The sequence below is a fragment of the Amblyomma americanum genome, chromosome 2, assembly GCF_052857255.1.
Source record: "Amblyomma americanum isolate KBUSLIRL-KWMA chromosome 2, ASM5285725v1, whole genome shotgun sequence".
NCBI lineage: Eukaryota > Metazoa > Arthropoda > Arachnida > Ixodida > Ixodidae > Amblyomma > Amblyomma americanum.
The window spans coordinates 49541018-49559053 of NC_135498.1; the positions used below are offsets into that span (position 1 = coordinate 49541018).

Below are 18036 nucleotides of genomic sequence, written 5' to 3' on the forward strand. Positions count from 1 at the left end.
CATCGCTCGGACTCGCGCTGGGCCGCCCAGTTCTCCTTGTCGTCGTATAGTCGCCCGCCTAAACTATTGTCAGCTCTCAGCGGCCGGGCTTTGTCGTCGGTGGCGGTGATTTATAAAGCGGACAAAGCTCGCTGGGGCTTGCTTTGCAACCAGTCCTTGCTACGTCCAGCGGGCAGTGCTGAGAGTGAGGAAGGGGTAAATAGAGTCATTACAGCCGCTCTGTCCACTGGCCCGTCTCGCCAGCCTTAGCGAACGTCCGCGTGTCCTCCCCCCCCCCCCCCCCCCCATTCCCCACCCCCCCTGCTTTACTGTTGCTGATGACGCGTGGGCAGTGGACAGGACACTGGTGGCTGGTCAGCGACATGACCTGCTACTCGCTTGCAAACCGTGTGTTTCAAGGGGTGCTGGGAGCCCGACCGCTGAGCGTTGATATACGATGAAATGTATAGGTTCTAAACTGCGCTTCTGTGAACTCGTCCGTGAAGACTTAAGTGCCGCCGTAAGCACCCCGTTCTGCGTTGTCACGCGTTCGACTTATGCGCGCGGGTCGGATGGTTCGCGATTATTAACATGCTGCGTTCGCTGGTAAGCCTGCGTGGGTTTTACGTAGGTTAGTCCCGCGATGCGACGCGTCTAACGTGGCCCCAGGCCGAACCGCAGGAATAGTGAACGTTTAATAGTCAGCAGAGATTAATCCTTGAAATGAAATCAAGACATAGTCCGGAGCGTAACTGTGATTAGCTACTGCGAAACAGCGGTGTGGAATTGCATGCAGGTGCAACAGAAGCCGAACTATACAGTGACCTCTGAAGTATTAACATTACTCCGCAAAACGTGCTCATAACTCATAAACCTTTCTGCCCTCCCTATCGCCTTTCTCCTTTCGCTTTCGCTTTCTTTCTTGTCTGTCCGGTTAAAAAATAAAGCCTATGTTTCGCGAAGTTCACGCGGTAACACTGTTAGAACAAGAGATCCGAAAGGTGCTGCAGTATAGGGGTATGTCATCAGTTAGAATTATTTTTCAAATACAGCGGATTTTAAGATAATAGGAAAATACTTTGTTTGCTTCGCATGAGGGACATGATAATTTATCACTGGTTTTGACTGGTTGCTTGTCTTGCACTAAGTATACTAATGTCTGGCTGGTGCAGACAGAATATAATTGGCGTGCACATCGCAACAACTGAGTAGACCAGGTGGAAAGAAAATGCCTCTCAACTATGCTGCAGCATGGCAGAACGTTTACAACGCTTTCTCTATTGCTCAGGCAATGCACCCAGTCAGTGTTGGTTATGCGGACTTCCGCTCGGAGCAGGAGAGTTCCCTCCAGCAGTTCTTATCTCTACGCCCGTAATTACTGTCTGTGCACCTAAGATTAAATGATGAATAAGAAAATGCACCTGACATTGCTGCAACTTTCCGTCGTTCATACAATATTGCGCGTATGAGTTATCAATTACGAGCAACATCTATTAAGGCAATAGATATCTTTATATCGTGTACGTGTTGGTGGTACGGCTTTAACACGTGGCTTATGCACAGACTAGGCGATTCAACTGCGCCAGCCTCTCTGCCAGCTTCCTGTCAGTCTTCATCCCGCTGTTGCTGCGTGATGTATGGGCTTGTGTTAAACGGTAGCCATTAAGACCTATCAGTATCTGTTGGCGCAATTAGTGATGACATTGACGACAGAAATAAGCATACAGGTCACAGGGGTTGGCTGTTCGCAAGGGCATTTGAATCTTATTAGCGCTAAAAATTGAAGCAAAATGTACAAGGAGCAGTTATACAAAGAACTTGAAAAAAACAAAGAAAAACAAGGAAACAGCAAACAGATTTGTCGCTCATCGTTCTTTGAACGCGTCGCACTTTTTTGGATCTCAGCACATAAAGGCATGTGCTGCCCAAACTTGCTTTGCAGCAGGTCTTTTTCACGATTTAAGCACAATTCACGCTTGCAGACATTCATTGCAGAGTCAGTTTGTCAATCCTTCATTAATTTCATGCAACTTACGACATTTGTCGTTGTATTCTTCGTTGTTGACAGTAATCGTAACCTTAATATTTTTCTTTTTCCGACTTTTTTTTTGCATTATGCTACATTAGCATCAGTAGCACCGTAAATACGCTTTGCAGATTGCAGACTGCACCTTCGTTAACGTTCGTGAATAGCCGTTTATTTATTTTGGTATTTTTTTTCACCGAAGGTCTTATATAGAGACTCTGCATTAATACATGCGATTCAGCTTTGCGTATCACAAAGTTGCAATCGCGGCAGCGCAGCTTTCATCACCTAACTTTCGCTTTACTATATATGCACACAAACAAATCTTATACGAGCAAGCGCAGATATGAAACCGACGGCTATAATGATAGGCACAGGGGTAGATTTTTCGGGGCAACTTTGCGCGTATAGCCCCTGCATATACATAACACACTCGTGACTCTGGTTGCATAGCATTAAACACTGCGGCAAACCACGCTAAAGAGAATAGACAGTCCCGGAGCTGCTGACGCGTTCGGTCCTATACTGGTTGCGGGGCGCAGTGGTGTTCTGGGTCTTCTCAACAGCGTCATCAGTCAAGTTCCCCTATTTTTTTTTCACCCCCTCTTTGACTCCTGGACCGTTATTCTTTCATCCGCCACGTGGTGTATAATAGTGCACCCGCACAGTAGCAGCCTGCAGTGTCGTCGACCACATCCCCTCCACCCCCTCCACCCCCTCCTCCGTCCGAGTAACCACCCCCCTTACCCTCGCGGCTCTTCTTCCGAACCAACGCGGCTACGCTTCTGGAAGCGGCAGCAGCAAACATTACTCTTTTTTTACTTTTTTTGCTGGGTCCCCTCTTGGCCTGCTTACGTCATTCTCAATACATGGTACTTGTAAAGACATGCCGCTTTTTTTTTTTGAGCGACTCTATATATAGGGGAGGGAAGATACGAACCATAGAACCTGAACGAAACGCGCAAGTATTCAAAAATATCAAAAGCAAAATGGCGACAGAAAGCCGATAGTGTGGTGCGGCGACAAATGAGGGGACGCACAGCCGCCGTAACCGATGAGTATTTATTCGCTCAGGAAAGAAATTAGGCACAAGCCGCGAATAAGAAAAAATAAAGAGAAAAGGCAGGGGCACGCCAGCACAAAGGGCGTAGATGCACGGCGTCTCTTCTTCGGGCGCCAACCCCTGAAATCCGGCTATTTCGTTCCGGCGGCTTGTGTGCGGTATGCCCTGCGTTTTCGCCCTTTCCTATCCCTTCTTTACGTTTTTTTAACGAGCTTGCGGTCTGCATGCTCACCTCAAAACAAGCTTTTCAATCTTTATTTTTTTTTTTTTTGCCTGGCGTGGGTGGTGACTCCGTTTTTGCCTTCTCTTATACATTTCCTTCTCTGATTTTTTCTTTTTTTTTCTACTGCAAACAATTTTATTTTTGTTTTTATATCTTGTAACCGCTATAGGCTGAAGCTCCTCTCTCGTTTGTCTTTTCAATTCTGACCCCACCGTTCACGGCTTCCCTGCCCTTATACCACCGGTGTCATCCCTCCAGCGAAGTATATATATACAGAGCGGCGTATACTGGCTGCCTCTATACAGCGGCGGGAGTGGCTGTATAAGCGAAGCCGCCTTAATTCTGCCACTTCTCTAAATCCCCGCCTTCCGATTCATTTATCCTTCTCCACGAGCCCCGCGTTTTTTACTTCCCCTGCTGTGGTTGTCGTTTTTCCCTGCCTCTTCAGGTTAGGGTCGCGAACACCAGTCTCAATTTTACGCCGCCTACCCACCTCCATTGTGGTTATGCAAATCGCGTTGAATGGGAGAGCGCTCCCATGGTTGCTCCGTATAGCTCTTCCTCTCTGTACAAGGCGATAAATAAAAGGTTTCCCTTCGCCCGTTGTGTGCGAGCGTAATGAATTTGGCATGCTATACACACCACCACTTGTGGCGCTGGTGGTTTACGCGGGGAGGTTAAACGTTTGGGCGAGCCTTGCTGAGAGGGAACGTGTGCGCGGTACATATTTCGTGGGCGACGTAGAAGCGCCTATATGGAAGAATACCAGGAAGAGCTTACCACGCTTCGCTAGTTGCGTGTGATATCGAAAAAGAAGCAGAAAAATGCGCAGTAGCTAGTCCGCATACCACCGCAGCGGAGGTGCACGTTATTATTTGACTCTGGGACATATTTCTGTATTCTTAATATGCGTTGCACTACCGTCGTTACGATAAAACCTTTCCAAACTTTTCCAAATGTCCTTCTGGATACCGTCACTATTCTGTAAGAATTAAAACTCAGCTGCTTAGGAAACGGACATAATGTGTTCACGACATCACAGCCGATTCTGTGCCCTGAGTTACACAGAGGACGTGGCGTCTAAAATCTACGACGATACCAGCAGGCTGCCGTGATTTTTGGTGCGGGCTTGCGTATACCGTGAGCCCCGCTAAAAATATTGAAGATCTTAATGAGGCACAGCTTCCTATAGGCGAGTAACTCAGTGCTGTTGGGGGCCATGTGGCCGAGCCTGCAGCATTTTTTCGTTCTGTGAATCAGCTAATTAATAAATACTAATTGGCGAACTTTATAAGTATTGGTTTCGGAAAAAAAAAGTGTCAATTCGGAAATTGTAGGCCGTGTTAAAAAACAGCACACTGAAGTGTTTAAAATAAGGTATATGCAACAATTTATATAGACCTTTGACGGGCCTAAAAACAGCGCGAGAAATACAAGAACTACCACATGACAGCGGTGCTACTTCAGCCCCCCAAGAGGAGGTCTCGGAGTACAAAACGCGCTCCTCACCGGAGAGCATACCGACACAAAGTGTTGCACAACCTTTGGAAGAGATATTAACATACGGGCGACGACTGCGCCATCGCCACAGCCGAGCATCACGCGTGTTGAACTGTTGTTGTTGTTGTTGTTGTTGTTGTTGTTGTTGTTGTTGTTGTTGTTGTTGTTGTTGTTGTTGTTGTTGTTGTTGTTGTTGTTGTTGTTGTTGTTGTTGTTGTTGTTGTTGTTGTTGTTCTCAGGGAGATAATGGCGCGTGCCCACTGCGGTGGATTCGCCAAGACACAGGCGCCAACCGACAGGTGCTCAAAAACGTTATAAAAAGCGGAATGCAGATTTGGTGATCTAAATTAAGAACAAACCGTCCAGTCTTTCACACTATACTTTGGATGCCACCGTCTTCATCGACTTCGGACCATCCGCAAGTCAGTCCAAAATCAAGAGCACGCGGGCTCCTGCTCGAGCAAGCCCAAATTCGAACTCCTGGCCGCTTTGGTCGACACATCGCGTTATCGCATTGCACACTTAAGTTAGCTTAAAGGGAAAATGTACCACTTTTCTAGAATTCCGATATTCAGGGTTTCAAAAATATATATACGCTGTAGGTAAAGAATGCCAAGGTTTTTTTAATTTTTTTCGGAGGTAGCATTTTAAATGGTGACCTAACCGGCGATTAAATTTCAGGTATCTCCTCACAGCAACAAAGAAGTGCAGAGAAGCCCGATGCGACATCACGGACGGTCAGATTTCCAGTTTCAACTGCCATGCGTTGACCCGCCGCGGTGGCTCAGTGGTTAGGGCGCTCGACTACTGATCCGGAGTTCCCGGGTTCGAACCCGACCGCGGCGGCTGCGTTTTTATGGAGGAAAAACGCTGAGGCGCCCGTGTGCTGTGCGATGTCAGTGCACGTTAAAGATCCCCAGGTGGTCGAAATTATTCCGGAGCCCTCCACTACGGCACCTCTCTCTTCCTTTCTTCTTTCACTCCCTCCTTTACCCCTTCCCTTACGGCGCGGTTCAGGTGTCCAACGATATATGAGACAGATACTGCGCCATTTCCTTTCCCCCCCAAAACCAATTATTATTATTATTATTATTATAACTGCCATGCGTCGTTGTATGCTGTCAAACAACGCTCAGCGGGCTTTGTCTTCGGTGGCGTTGGTTTTCTCTTTTCAAAGCAAGCGTTTACACGTTGGAAATGTTCCGGTATCGTAGATGACGTCGTCATGGGCCTCCCTCTTGGCTCTGTGCGCTGCGGAGAAGCTTCAAGGCAGTCGCGATTTTAATCGGCGATTACGTGACTGTTTCAAATGCTAGCCCGAAAGGTTTTCACATGTTTTACCTGCGAGCTAAACTGATTCGACCCTTTAAGCTCGTCATATTATAAAACATCTGCAGTTGCCCTTTAATCGTCTCCGTAATTTTGCAGTTGCCGCAAGATAAGCGCCAGCAACTGCCGACCCAATGGCGGGCTTTATTTTTAGTCGGGTAAAAACCTAGAAAAATGGTATTCAATGCAAGCATTTCAGCTGACTCTTTCTGCAGACAATCTACAACTTCAGAATTGACACCTTTTTCCTGAAGACAACATTTTAAAACTTAGCTAATTAGTCTTCGCAGCACAGGAAAATACCTCACACTGGACCACACGACTCTCCATGGCATTAATTTGGTTTCACTGGGCTAGAAAACTCCATCTTTCTTAAAATCATGGTTATATTTAGCTGCAGGACACACGGCATACCGTTCGTGGTTATTAGTTTTCCATTTCAAACTGACGAAGCAGTGGAAACCGTGGCTCGCAATGCAGTAATATGCCTACCCATGACGTTTTAGATTAATTGTGCCTTTCACACTGAAGCTCCTTGGAGAAATAAATCTTCTCGTTGCACACATCTCGCATGCCATAATCTTTTTGCACGAAAAGGTCAGTCACGAAATTTTGACAGCTGGAAGAGCGTGAAAACGACATAACGCTCACTGATTTGCAGGGGAGCTCTAATATGCATGACTGAACGCTGAACCCTGTTTTGTATATGTACATACACCCCCGAACGCTGCGCGGGCAAGGATATATAAAAAAGGGGAAACGAGTAAGGGCGAATCGTTCGGCAAATTAGGGAACGCTACAGGCTGCTGAAGCAATAATGGGGCTCAGCGCTAAGTGAAGGCAAACACATCACGACGCTTGCCGCCGAGGATGCCGTCCTCGCTCGTCGTCCACGAGCAAGAAGCAGACGACCCCGCTCCCTAGGCGGAAGGCACAACTAGGGAGCCAGGGGATCCCTAATTCGGGAGAGTCTCGCCGGCGCGTGCCAGCGCTCGCCAAGTGAGAGCGCGGATCGCACCTTAGCCGTCCGCCCGTTGACACGCGGTCCCCACGTATGACGCTGGCTGCCGCCGCCGAGGGAGAGCGCAGGGAGGCTGACGTAATTAGAAATTAAGTTAGGGAGCGTCGAGTGCCGACGTGTCGGCGCAAAGCACCGCGCGTTCCCGCTTCTTTGCTCACGTCCGCACGAGCTTGGAAGGGGACGAGGTAACAGGTTTGCGACGGGGAGGGATTTTATATATGGTCCCGATGGGACTGAACGGTGCGGACGCGTACGACGCGGACATCGGCGTCGTCATTGGCGGTGGGACACTACAGAATAAATTATGAAGCAAGGAAAAGCAGCCGAAACAAAAGGGATTGGGGAATCAAGACGGGGAGAAAAGGGAGAAGCGAGAAAGATTAGTCAAAGTGGCTGCAAATGGCGTGCTATGCAGAGAGCGTTGGAATAAAAAAGAAGGCTTAAGTGGGATTCGATGTGCGGGGTTAAGGAGCGTTGGGAGAACGTACAAAAGACCGATGTATACGATCAGCTAGCCAAGTAAGATACCAGAATTTGTCGGCATTTGCCGCAAAATCGCCAATCCTCTTGTCACTAACTGCAGCTGGCAATATCTGGTCAGGACTGTGACATAGGTTACATCTTCGTAAGCACACGTAGGTTTTGTTTGTTATGGGAAGTGCTTGTTCCTTATTACGTATCTGCCTAGGCTGTACTAATGGCGTGTATAATTCGTAGTGGCGTATAAACTATGTCTAATATTTTGTCCATTTTGCTAAATTTATTACAAAGGTTTTTATGGCAGTATTGCCGTGAATTTAACTGTGGGCTGTTGGTGTTTCATGCTAACAAATATTCTCTCTTGCAAAAGAAAAAAGATTGATTAAACATATGAGGTTACAGCTTTCGCAACTAGCAGCAGGTTAGTGAGGTATGTATCGCAATCAATAAAACAACACTGATTGCGAAGTGAACTACTCGGCCACATATATACCTGAATTGGCACCACTGGAAACGTGATGTACAACCGTAGAGCACGTATACTTATTTTGCACTCGTGGTGGGATTCTGCTTTTCTTGCAGGTCCCACCTCTCGCTACTGCCTCCACTCTTGATTCGTATTATTCGCCGCCACGCATGCGCCCGAGACACCGCTCGTGGAAGATCGCGTGTCCAAAGCGAATCTCAAAACTTTTAACGGGTATGGCGCGGAGCCAAGAGCCTTGCGCGTCCCATACCCCGCGTTTTCTTCTATTCCCGCGCAAACTGTCATTATTCTTTCACGACTCCCTCCCTCTCGCAGTGCAACCCTCTGTGTCGAGCCGAGCGGCCCAAAGCAAACGGGCGCTCGAAAAAGCTCGCAAATCTTGCCTCATAACGGCGTCCCTGACAAGCGCGTGTAGACCACACACGCACGCTGTCGACGCGAGGGATCCGCCAGGTCTTGGGGGCGAGCCAGTGTTGGCGTTGAGGCTGAATGAAGAGGAGGCAGTGGGGAAGATAAGATGGCCCCTGCCGCACCGTGATCACGCCATGCTGCGCATTCACAACTCGCCCCAGCGGTTTGGAGGAGACGATAGTAGACAGGGCCCGGACGCTGTACTCGTTATCTCTGTACGAAGTTCACGTAACTATAGAGAGAGCGGCGCGCATCGTCTACGGTTAGGCCGGAAGATGAACGTCCTCCTTAGAGCCCTTTATATATATATATATATATATATATATATATATATATATATATATATATATATATATATATATATATATATATATATATATATATATATATATATATATATATATATATATATATATATATATATATATATATATATATATATAAACTGAACGAGAGGAAGAGAAGCAAGAAAAGCAACAAATACATATACTTACAAAGAATACAGATTCTTTAACGCAACTGATTAAAAAAAGTAGGTTGGGAAGACGCACTGAAAAACCACCAGGAGCCCGTCTGTGAGAGGCTTCCGGTTTGCCAATTTTGCCAATTTGACTTCTTGTACTTGTTGTGTTTAATCGGTTAATTGCCTTGAAGAACATATCTGGCAGTCTTGATGCTATGGGTAGCATAAGAGGGTTCTCGCACAGTTTCCGCTATGGACGAGAGTGGCGCTGGTGAACACTCTCAAGGTTCGATTACACGCAAAACATAAATACCCATGAGAGCAGCAGATTGGACGGCCGTCGCCCTAGCTCAGCTGGTAGAGCACCGGACATGATATTCGGAGGCCGTGGGCTCGTATCCCCCCGGCGGCATAGTTGTTTTTTCTCTGCTTGATAATTTTCTTTAAGGGACAGATTAATCGAAGTATTATTCTCCCATTTATTGGCACTACAAATTAAAAACGAAGAAAACATTCCCCTATGCACCATGGCTTCGATGACTTGGCTTCCTTCACATACATACATACATACATACATACATACATACATACATACATACATACATACATACATACATACATACATACATACATACATACATACATACATACATACATACATACATACATACATACATACATACATACATACATACATACATACATACATACATACATACATACATACATACATACATACATACATACATACATACATACATACATACATACATACTTGTCTTTTTTCGTGTTTTTCTTTCCCTCGTTTCCTTTTGTTTTGTTTTTCTTTCCCTCGTTTCCATTTGTTTGCGTTTCCCCTCAGAAGAAACAGCCGGCGCACACATGTGCTTTTCTCGCTCATATAGAGCGTGAAGAATAGCAGCGCGGATTTCGAAACGAGGAAAATTATACAGACATTTCTCTTATTCTCGCTTCGTGGTTTTGAAATATTTTGCTTTTATGTGTTCAGTCTGCGCTGCGGGCATGCACTGGAGGAGGGCTCCCTTCCAGACGCGCCTGTAGTGATAATGCAGCTGCATACTGTATCGTGACGGCACGGACCTGAGAACCTGTGGGGTGGACCGTATACCACACACACGTCCCGGACTGTCCTTATACCTGCACTTTCTTCCCTCTCCCATCTTTCGCAGTCTCTCCCCCCCCCTCCCCATTGTGGATGAGGTGTGCAGTCCTAGTGCGAAGGCCTCCACACCTTTACTTTTGTAACTTATGATATCGTTCGCCTCACCAAAGACTCTTTCGTCTTTTTATTGGTCTTCTCAAAAGATACAAAAACATACATATATGAAGGAGATAGCATCTGGGCCAGCAGAGCTCTGCCGGGCTTAAAGCCCCTTGAAGCTAAACAAAAACCACCTAGGCACTCAAAAAAAGTTTTTAGGATAAAGGCATTTTAGTGCAAAAGCACTACTTCACGAGGTCTAACCGGCTCGCGGAGCTTGTGCGAAGCTTCACCTCGAGGGTGACTTTGGCCAAATCATGAATAAATAAATATTGGCGCGACTGGAATCTGAACCCACGGTGGATTGAACAGATGAGCTTCACTAGTCACTGCACGAGAGTACTATGTTATCGCCACAGCCGATGAGGCCGTGTGTTATACAATGACATACCCTCGCGCTGTGCACTGGACATCGTCGTCATCAACTAATACTACTATCGTATTAATATCGTCGCGAGGCGTGCCGACGACCAAGCAAAGCAAAACCATGAGCCAACCAGGCTGGACACATGCTTTCGCATGTCTGCTCTGTTTAACAACATTAAAGACCTACAACTTTTTTGTAAAAAAAAATACTAAACAATAGTGCAGCCCATGAGGCAGAATTGCAAAGTCGTAGTTGCAGTAAACAAGGGAACAAACGCGAAGGCGCAGTAATGATGACAGATAACCCCAAGCAGATGACAAAAGAAGGCTCAGAAGCCGCAGCTGAAAACTGAGGCTGAAAGCAAGGCCGAGGCAAAGGAAACACTAGAATATTACAAAAGTGAAGAAAAATTAGCTGGTAAAGAATGTTAGACCGGTTAAACATAAGGTTAACTGAAGTATATGAACAGTACATGTAAGATAGCTAAATAAAGCAGATTGCGGGGCTGGTTTGTGGTATATTTTTTTCCTAGAAACGCAATTCTGCGCTACTCTTTTTTTCAGACTAGCGCACAGACAGGCATGAAAGGACAGCGCCATTAATGTCTGCGTGATGCTCGTTTGAAAAAAGAGTAGCGCTGAATTACTTTGCTAGCATGCAAGAAGGCGACATTGAGAAAGAGACAAATAAAAGACAAAAGGTTAAACAAGCAAAACAGGCAGAGTCAACAAAACACGCATTTAGACGCTAAAGGAAAGAGAGGTCAGATTGGCTACAGGCAGAGATAGAAGAAAGCAAAAAAGAGCGAAAATAAGATAGATTTTGCAAAGAAACAAGGAAAATGAAAGCAATGAGCAAATAAAAAGTAATAAATAAATAGAAAAGAGAATGAGCAGACTGTAGTGTCCAAAGACCCACAGTTAGCGTTCGCTATGGCATATGAAAACATCACCAGGCTCCCCTCGGGGAAAAGCGAGTCAACAAAACACACATTTCGACGCCAAAGGAAAGAGATGTCAGATTGGCTTCAGGCAGAGATAGAAGAAAACAAAAAAGAGCGATATAACAGTGCTACCGTACCCGACGCCCTCAACTACCCTATATACACGAAGCGCACACATCAGGGGCATCCCATGATTCAGGCCAAACTCGATCACATGGACACAGAGGGCGTAGTCTTGTAAACGTTGAAAGAGAGAATAAAATACTTAGCCAGGTTGCATACGATACCACCTTGCTTTTACGGTGGCGCTCTCAGCGCCACCTCGATTCATCCACTGCCCGGCTTACGAGGCACACATGGCCCATGCTCTCCAAAATCCCATTGCTTTCGTTGGCGATCAGGTTTATTTGGGAGTATTCGGCCACAGCACACCGCGACAATGGACAGCGCCCTCGAGCCCCGGGAATGTCCTTTGGACAGTATCGCAGTGAGATTCACGACCGCGGGTGACCACAGCTAGACAGGCTTCGTTGACTCTCCCAGAGGTGTCCGTATGCAGTATATGCAAGAGTTGGATATGGTGCGACAGCCCCGACTCGGCCGCATGTAATTAAGACAGTGCTGCCACGTCCTATATACCGGACACCTCAGCCTCGGCCATGTGTCTCATGCCGCTTCTACCGCAGCGGTGGCCGAGTGGTTGAGCATCCGTCTCGCATGCGGGAGGTGCGGGGTTCGATCCCCAGTGCCGCCGGGTACCCACCGATGATACAATGGGTACAAGCTTTCCCCTGGCCTGGTGCTCGGCTTATTTAGGGTGAAATGCTTGGAAAATGGGTATTTGACCCCACCTTGAGTAATCGAAAAATACCTTGTGCCATGGCGGCGCTGTTTGGCCATAGACGCCCTTGCGCCATAAAAATCCATAATCACCATCATGCAGCTTCTAAAGACTTCCGTAGCGTTCGCTCTATATAGAACTCTGATCGCCTGGCTGCTGAGAATGTTGCGCAATTCGCGCAGAGGATGAAAGCTTTTCGAAAACGTGCGCGTGTGCTAAAGGCAAATTAATTTCTTTGCATGGCGTTGTGTTCAAAAGAGTGTAATAAAAGTGGGTGTATAGCTGTACCCACTCAGCTATATACACAGCTGTCATGCGGGGAAGGTCTTCCATCTCCCTCACTTCCCCTCCCTCTCGGTGAGTATAGCCATGTAGACGTTCAGAGGTGTCCCCTTTGCTCATCTCGAAAGCGGCATCTCTGACGTCATCATCGAAACCGTACACAGCTCATTGCGCCGACAGGTGGCAGGCCCACTTGAATGTTACTAGAGATGGGTGTCTACCTCAACAACATCGACCTCACTCAACTTCAAAGAAACGGATTAGGCTGAGGTTGAGTTCGAGTTTGCTGATAACCTCACGTAAATTATACCCGTCGCCTACCTCACCTAGGTTTGTGATGTGGACTACCTCTGGATGCGAGCCTACAGGGACCATTCGAGTACCCGCCTGCTCTGGTGGGAATAATGACAGGACTAAGCAGTTCCAAAAGTCTTTTGCACAATCGAACAATGGAATCGCCTGCCTGCTTCGATTGTTCAATGTGCTAACATTAATACCTTTGAGCGTTCTTTGCAAACGTACCTTTTGTAACCCTCTCCTGCCTGGGAAGCACTGCTGCCTGCAGTATTTGGAAAAAAAAAAGGGAGGGGGGGGGGATTCTCGTGCAGTATGCAGATGCTTTTGGTTGAAGCACAGCCGCAGTAGTGACATGTGTGTGGCCAGCAGTACAAAAGGGCTGGTGTCTAGTGCGGCGCGACGCTATACCCTTACAAGACTTTCAATAGAGATCGATATACAGTGTGTAGACAGTCTGTAGATTGTATATTGAACCTTTCATAAGAGAGGAGTCGTGCACGGCCCCAGGTCATGCGTAGTGTTTCCGGGTTCCTTTTCTCTTTCACGTTATGCACCAAATGGGCCAAATATTTACTCTTTTGTGTCACTGAATACGCCAAGCACAACTATACAAGATCAAACACACAAATAAACACGGAAGAGCGCCACAAATTCTGTGCACAGAAATGATAATCTTGATTTTATTTTTGTTTAGTTACCAGCTGACCTCCAGATGCCCCACATGTTCCCTTGTATTTTTCTTATCTGCTACTTTCCACTGCAAGCACAGTTTCGCGTGTCGATCCTCCTTCTTATCGCATCTGCGGAGAGACAATTCACGCCATCCGTTTATACACGGCACCGCGTATATCAGGCACTCTTTCTTTTTTAACCGCGCATGGCAGCGAGTCGCAATCGCGGCATCCACAGAACAACGAGATACATTGACCACGCGATACGTGACCCGTGCATGCAGGGTCGCCGATACGATAGACACCGTCAGAAGGAGCTACAGCGGCACAATGGACGGCAATGCCTGGACGAGCACTGCGTGCGGACACCTGATTGCGCAGTGGTCGGCGGCAACACAGCTAGACGTGCCGCATCAGGATCGCATTCGTCACCCCACGGCCATGGCGTGACTTGCTTCCAGGACGGCCACGCAACGTTCGGTGATATGGGACAGTGATATGGAAGGTACGGCATTTGGATCTGGGGTAGCCGACATCGAGCTCGTGCACGCCGCATGTGGCGAATTGTGATTACCCAACCGAAAGCGTGGAAAAATAAAACTTTACTGAACCCCTTCAGTCGCGGTGTCACCATATATGGTTTATGGTTTATAGGGTTTAACGTCGCAAAGCTACTCAGGCCATGAGAGACGTCGTAGTGAAGGGCTCCGGAAATTTCGACCACCTGGGGTTCTTTCTGTCTGTCTGTTGTTGCCAGGAAGAAAGAAAAGGAAAGTGCACAGGCCTGCCCACTGGCTCAAGCCGAGCCACAATCGCTACCATGTGCAGATAGTAGGAGAGTTCAAAGATGGGATAGAAAGACAGGATAGAAAAGACGTGCGGTATAATGACCCAGGCCGATCCCGGAGGCAGTGCAATACCGGGCCAACCGGTGGCGGAAGTGAAGCAACCTTCAAGCACTCCGCCACATTTCCAAAAATAAGATTAAATGGGACCCGTATCAGATATTCTACGGGGTCTCCAACATCCAATATCCAACGTGCACTGACATCGCACAGTACACGGGCCTCTAGAATTTCTTTTCCATCGAAATCCGCGGCCGGGATCGAACCCGCGTCTTTCGGGTCAGTACCGGGCGCCATAACTGCTGAGCCACCGCGGCGGCATATATGATGAGTGGTGTTTAACGAAGCGAAATATGAGCTATGAGGGACGCCGTAATGGAGTGCTCCGGATGGATAATTTAGATTACAATGCAGTTCTAACGTGTGCTGACAACGCGCAGCATACGGGAGTTTTTGAATTTCGCCTCCAAAGAAATGCGGCTGCCGCGGCTGGGATTAGATCCCGCCACCTTGGGATCAGCAGCTGAACAAGTCAGTGAGCCACAGCGGCGGGTTAAATCTGTAAATAACTTGTTCAGTTTCGCATTTGCTTATTTCTGGAGTATATTGTGCCGCGGATGGCTGGAGCTCAGATTTGGAGTCATTTGCGACATCCCGCGTTGAGCCATCGCAAGTCAGACGTCTGAAATGAATGCATAAAGCTGCTCGTAATAATGAACGCGTTCACGTTTTGCGTTAGCACTGGTGTGGCTGAGGAGTATGTGTTTTCGTTTACTTGTTTCCTATGCATCTGCTCTTGAAAAGGCATAAAATAAGCTGAATTCTTCACACAATAATTTACCCTTACAGAGAAAAGTGAAAAGAAGTATATTCAGACCCTGAAACCAGCTTAGAAGTTTATATTAACGATGAAGACATACAATGGCGCACATAAACGGCCTAATCAATGTTCAGTTTAGGTGAATTTCTTTCCATGCAATCTTGACGTGTTTTCTACTTAAATACGAAACAGAAAATAATTCTCCCAATGGATAATCGGACCTGAAGGGGCTATTATGTGGTGGTGTCATGAAAGACCGCAGCTTTGACGCCGTTGTCCTGTCCTTTGAAGTCTTGGCGCAAAAGTAATTTTGTGTGTGTGTGTGTGTGTGTGTGTGTGTGTGTGTGTGTGTGTGTGTGTGTGTGTGTGTGTGTGTGTGTGTGTGTGTGTGTGTGTGTGTGTGTGTGTGTGTGTGTGTGTGTGTGTGTGTGTGTGTGTGTGTGTGTGTGTGTGTGTGTGTGTGTGTGTGCGCGTGCGTGTGCGTGCTTGCGCGTGCGCGTGCGCGCGCGCGCGTGCGTGCGTGCGTGCGTGCGTGCGTGTGTGTGTGTGTGTGTGTGTGTGTGTGTGTGTGTGTGTGTGTGTGTGTGTGTGTGTGTGTGTGTGTGTGTGTGTGTGTGTGTGTGTGTGTGAGAGAGAGAGAGAGAGGGAGAGAGTCGATGAACGTATGAGCCGCCGCGGTGGCTCAGTGGTTACGGCGCTCGGCTGCTGGCCCGAAAGACGCGGGTTCGATCCCGGCCGTGGCAGTCGACTTTAGATGGAGGCGAAATTCTAGAGGCCCATGTACTGCGCTATGTCAGTGCATGTTAAAGGTTTGGTTTGGTTTGTGAGGGTTTAACGTCCCAAAGCAGTTCAGGCTATGAGAGACGCCGTAGTGAAGGGGCCCGGAAATTTCGACCACCTGGGGTTCTTTAACGTGCACTGACATCGCACAGCACACGGGCCTCTAGAATTTCGCCTCCAGCGAAACGCAACCTCCGCGGCCGGGATCGAACCCGCGTTTTTCGGGCCAGCAGCCGAGCGCCATAACCACTCAGCCACCGCACGTTAAAGAACTCCAGGTGGTCGAAATTTCCGGAGTCCTTCACTACGGCGTCCCTCATAGCCTGAGTCGCTTTGGGACGTTAAAAACCTCACAAACCAAATGAACGTATGTTCGCACAAAATGAGCAAAACTGAACGAAAAATGATTGTAGCATTTCCGGAAAGCGTTATGTATCGCAGAAAATGAAACACTCTGCATATACACCAATAAAAAAAAAGCGACACGGCTCGTCTCGTGTCTCGGCGCAACAGACTGCACCACGCAGGCTCTTTCGTGTCTTTCCCCGAAACCGCCGCGGTCGCCGCCCCGGCATACTGCCGTCGGGCGCGTGTAATCGGGAACAATGTCTCACCACGCCCACAAAAGGGGAGGAAGAAATACTTTCCTTTTCGAGAGGTGGGTAACGTCCAGGCGCTTTCCCCGTATACGTGAAGCGTCATGCGGCTGTTCGTTCCATAATATGAGCGGCGCCGCATAGGCAGCGACCACAATGCATGTATTGCGGGTCATTTATCAAGCCCTCGCTAAGAATGCCAATAAGAATTCCGTGGCCGCTGCAGGGGGCGCTCTCCGCACGCGGCCTGGGGACAATGCATGGGTTGCCGCCGTCGCGCTGCCGTTATACGCGGCACAATCGACTACGCGCGGACACGCTCCTTATCTACGCAGCGCCGTCGTGTGTGCTATAGCTCGGGTGTCTGTGCGCGGGAGGAACATGTATAGAATGTGGCAATCATAAATAACCGGGGAGTGGAAAGTAGAACAAAGGATCGCGGCGTCCCCGTATTGCGTGCCGCGCAATGACACAACTGCTGCTGTAAAGGTATGACACCGCTGGCGTTGGAGACGCCGGTGATGCCATACGTTCTCTGTCGCGCAATTGGTTGGAGCCATTCGGCATGATTAAGCATTGAATGTCTAGGTTATCGCTCATGATGCAGCACGGTGTACGACAGGGCATCTGTGGCGTGGCATCAGTGCCATCAGAGCTCTGACGCCTATGCCAGTGCACATGGATACATTCTCTTGTTACTGGAGGTTGAACGCAAGATTTTTTTTTTTTGCTATATTATAAACCGACAGTGAATTCACGTGCACTAGAAATGACACTATACACAAATTATACTGTCAAAACAACGAGTTAAAATTTAGGACGCTATATAACTTAAAAACAATCTCACAGTTATAAGCTGAGAACCTTAGCGAGACAATGTCATAATGCATAACTTCACGAGAAGCCGGATAACTTAGTCACAGTGTGACGCTGCTTTTTACAGACGTTTTTTTCGAGTTTCGACACATGCCCCACGTAAGGGTTATGCAGTCACTGCTTAACTGTACTTAATGGAGTCTGGCGTCCCATCGTGTCCAATAGATACACTAATGGGCGACGCGTGAAGGGCTGACGTACGCGCGAGACAGCGAGCTCCTCCATTTGTATGACGGCGAGAGTTCGATAAAACGTATCTGCAACTACATGGCGAATTATTCAACTCGCTTAAACAGAGCATGCAAAACATCGGGGCATACGAAGTATATGGCATAAAGGACCAATACATACAGGACCACTGGACGAAACACAAGACGGGGGACCTAGTCCCGCACCAGACAGCTATTGATGCCTCTCTCTCTCTTCGCCATAGCTTGGGAGATCTGTTATCCAT

At 47.7% G+C, this 18036-nt stretch overlaps 1 pseudogene; it reads right to left on the bottom strand.

The window, feature by feature from the left end:
- Positions 1-14551: 14551 nt before the first annotated feature.
- LOC144122341 (U2 spliceosomal RNA) lies at positions 14552-14673 on the bottom strand (annotated as a pseudogene).
- Positions 14674-18036: the final 3363 nt, after the last annotated feature.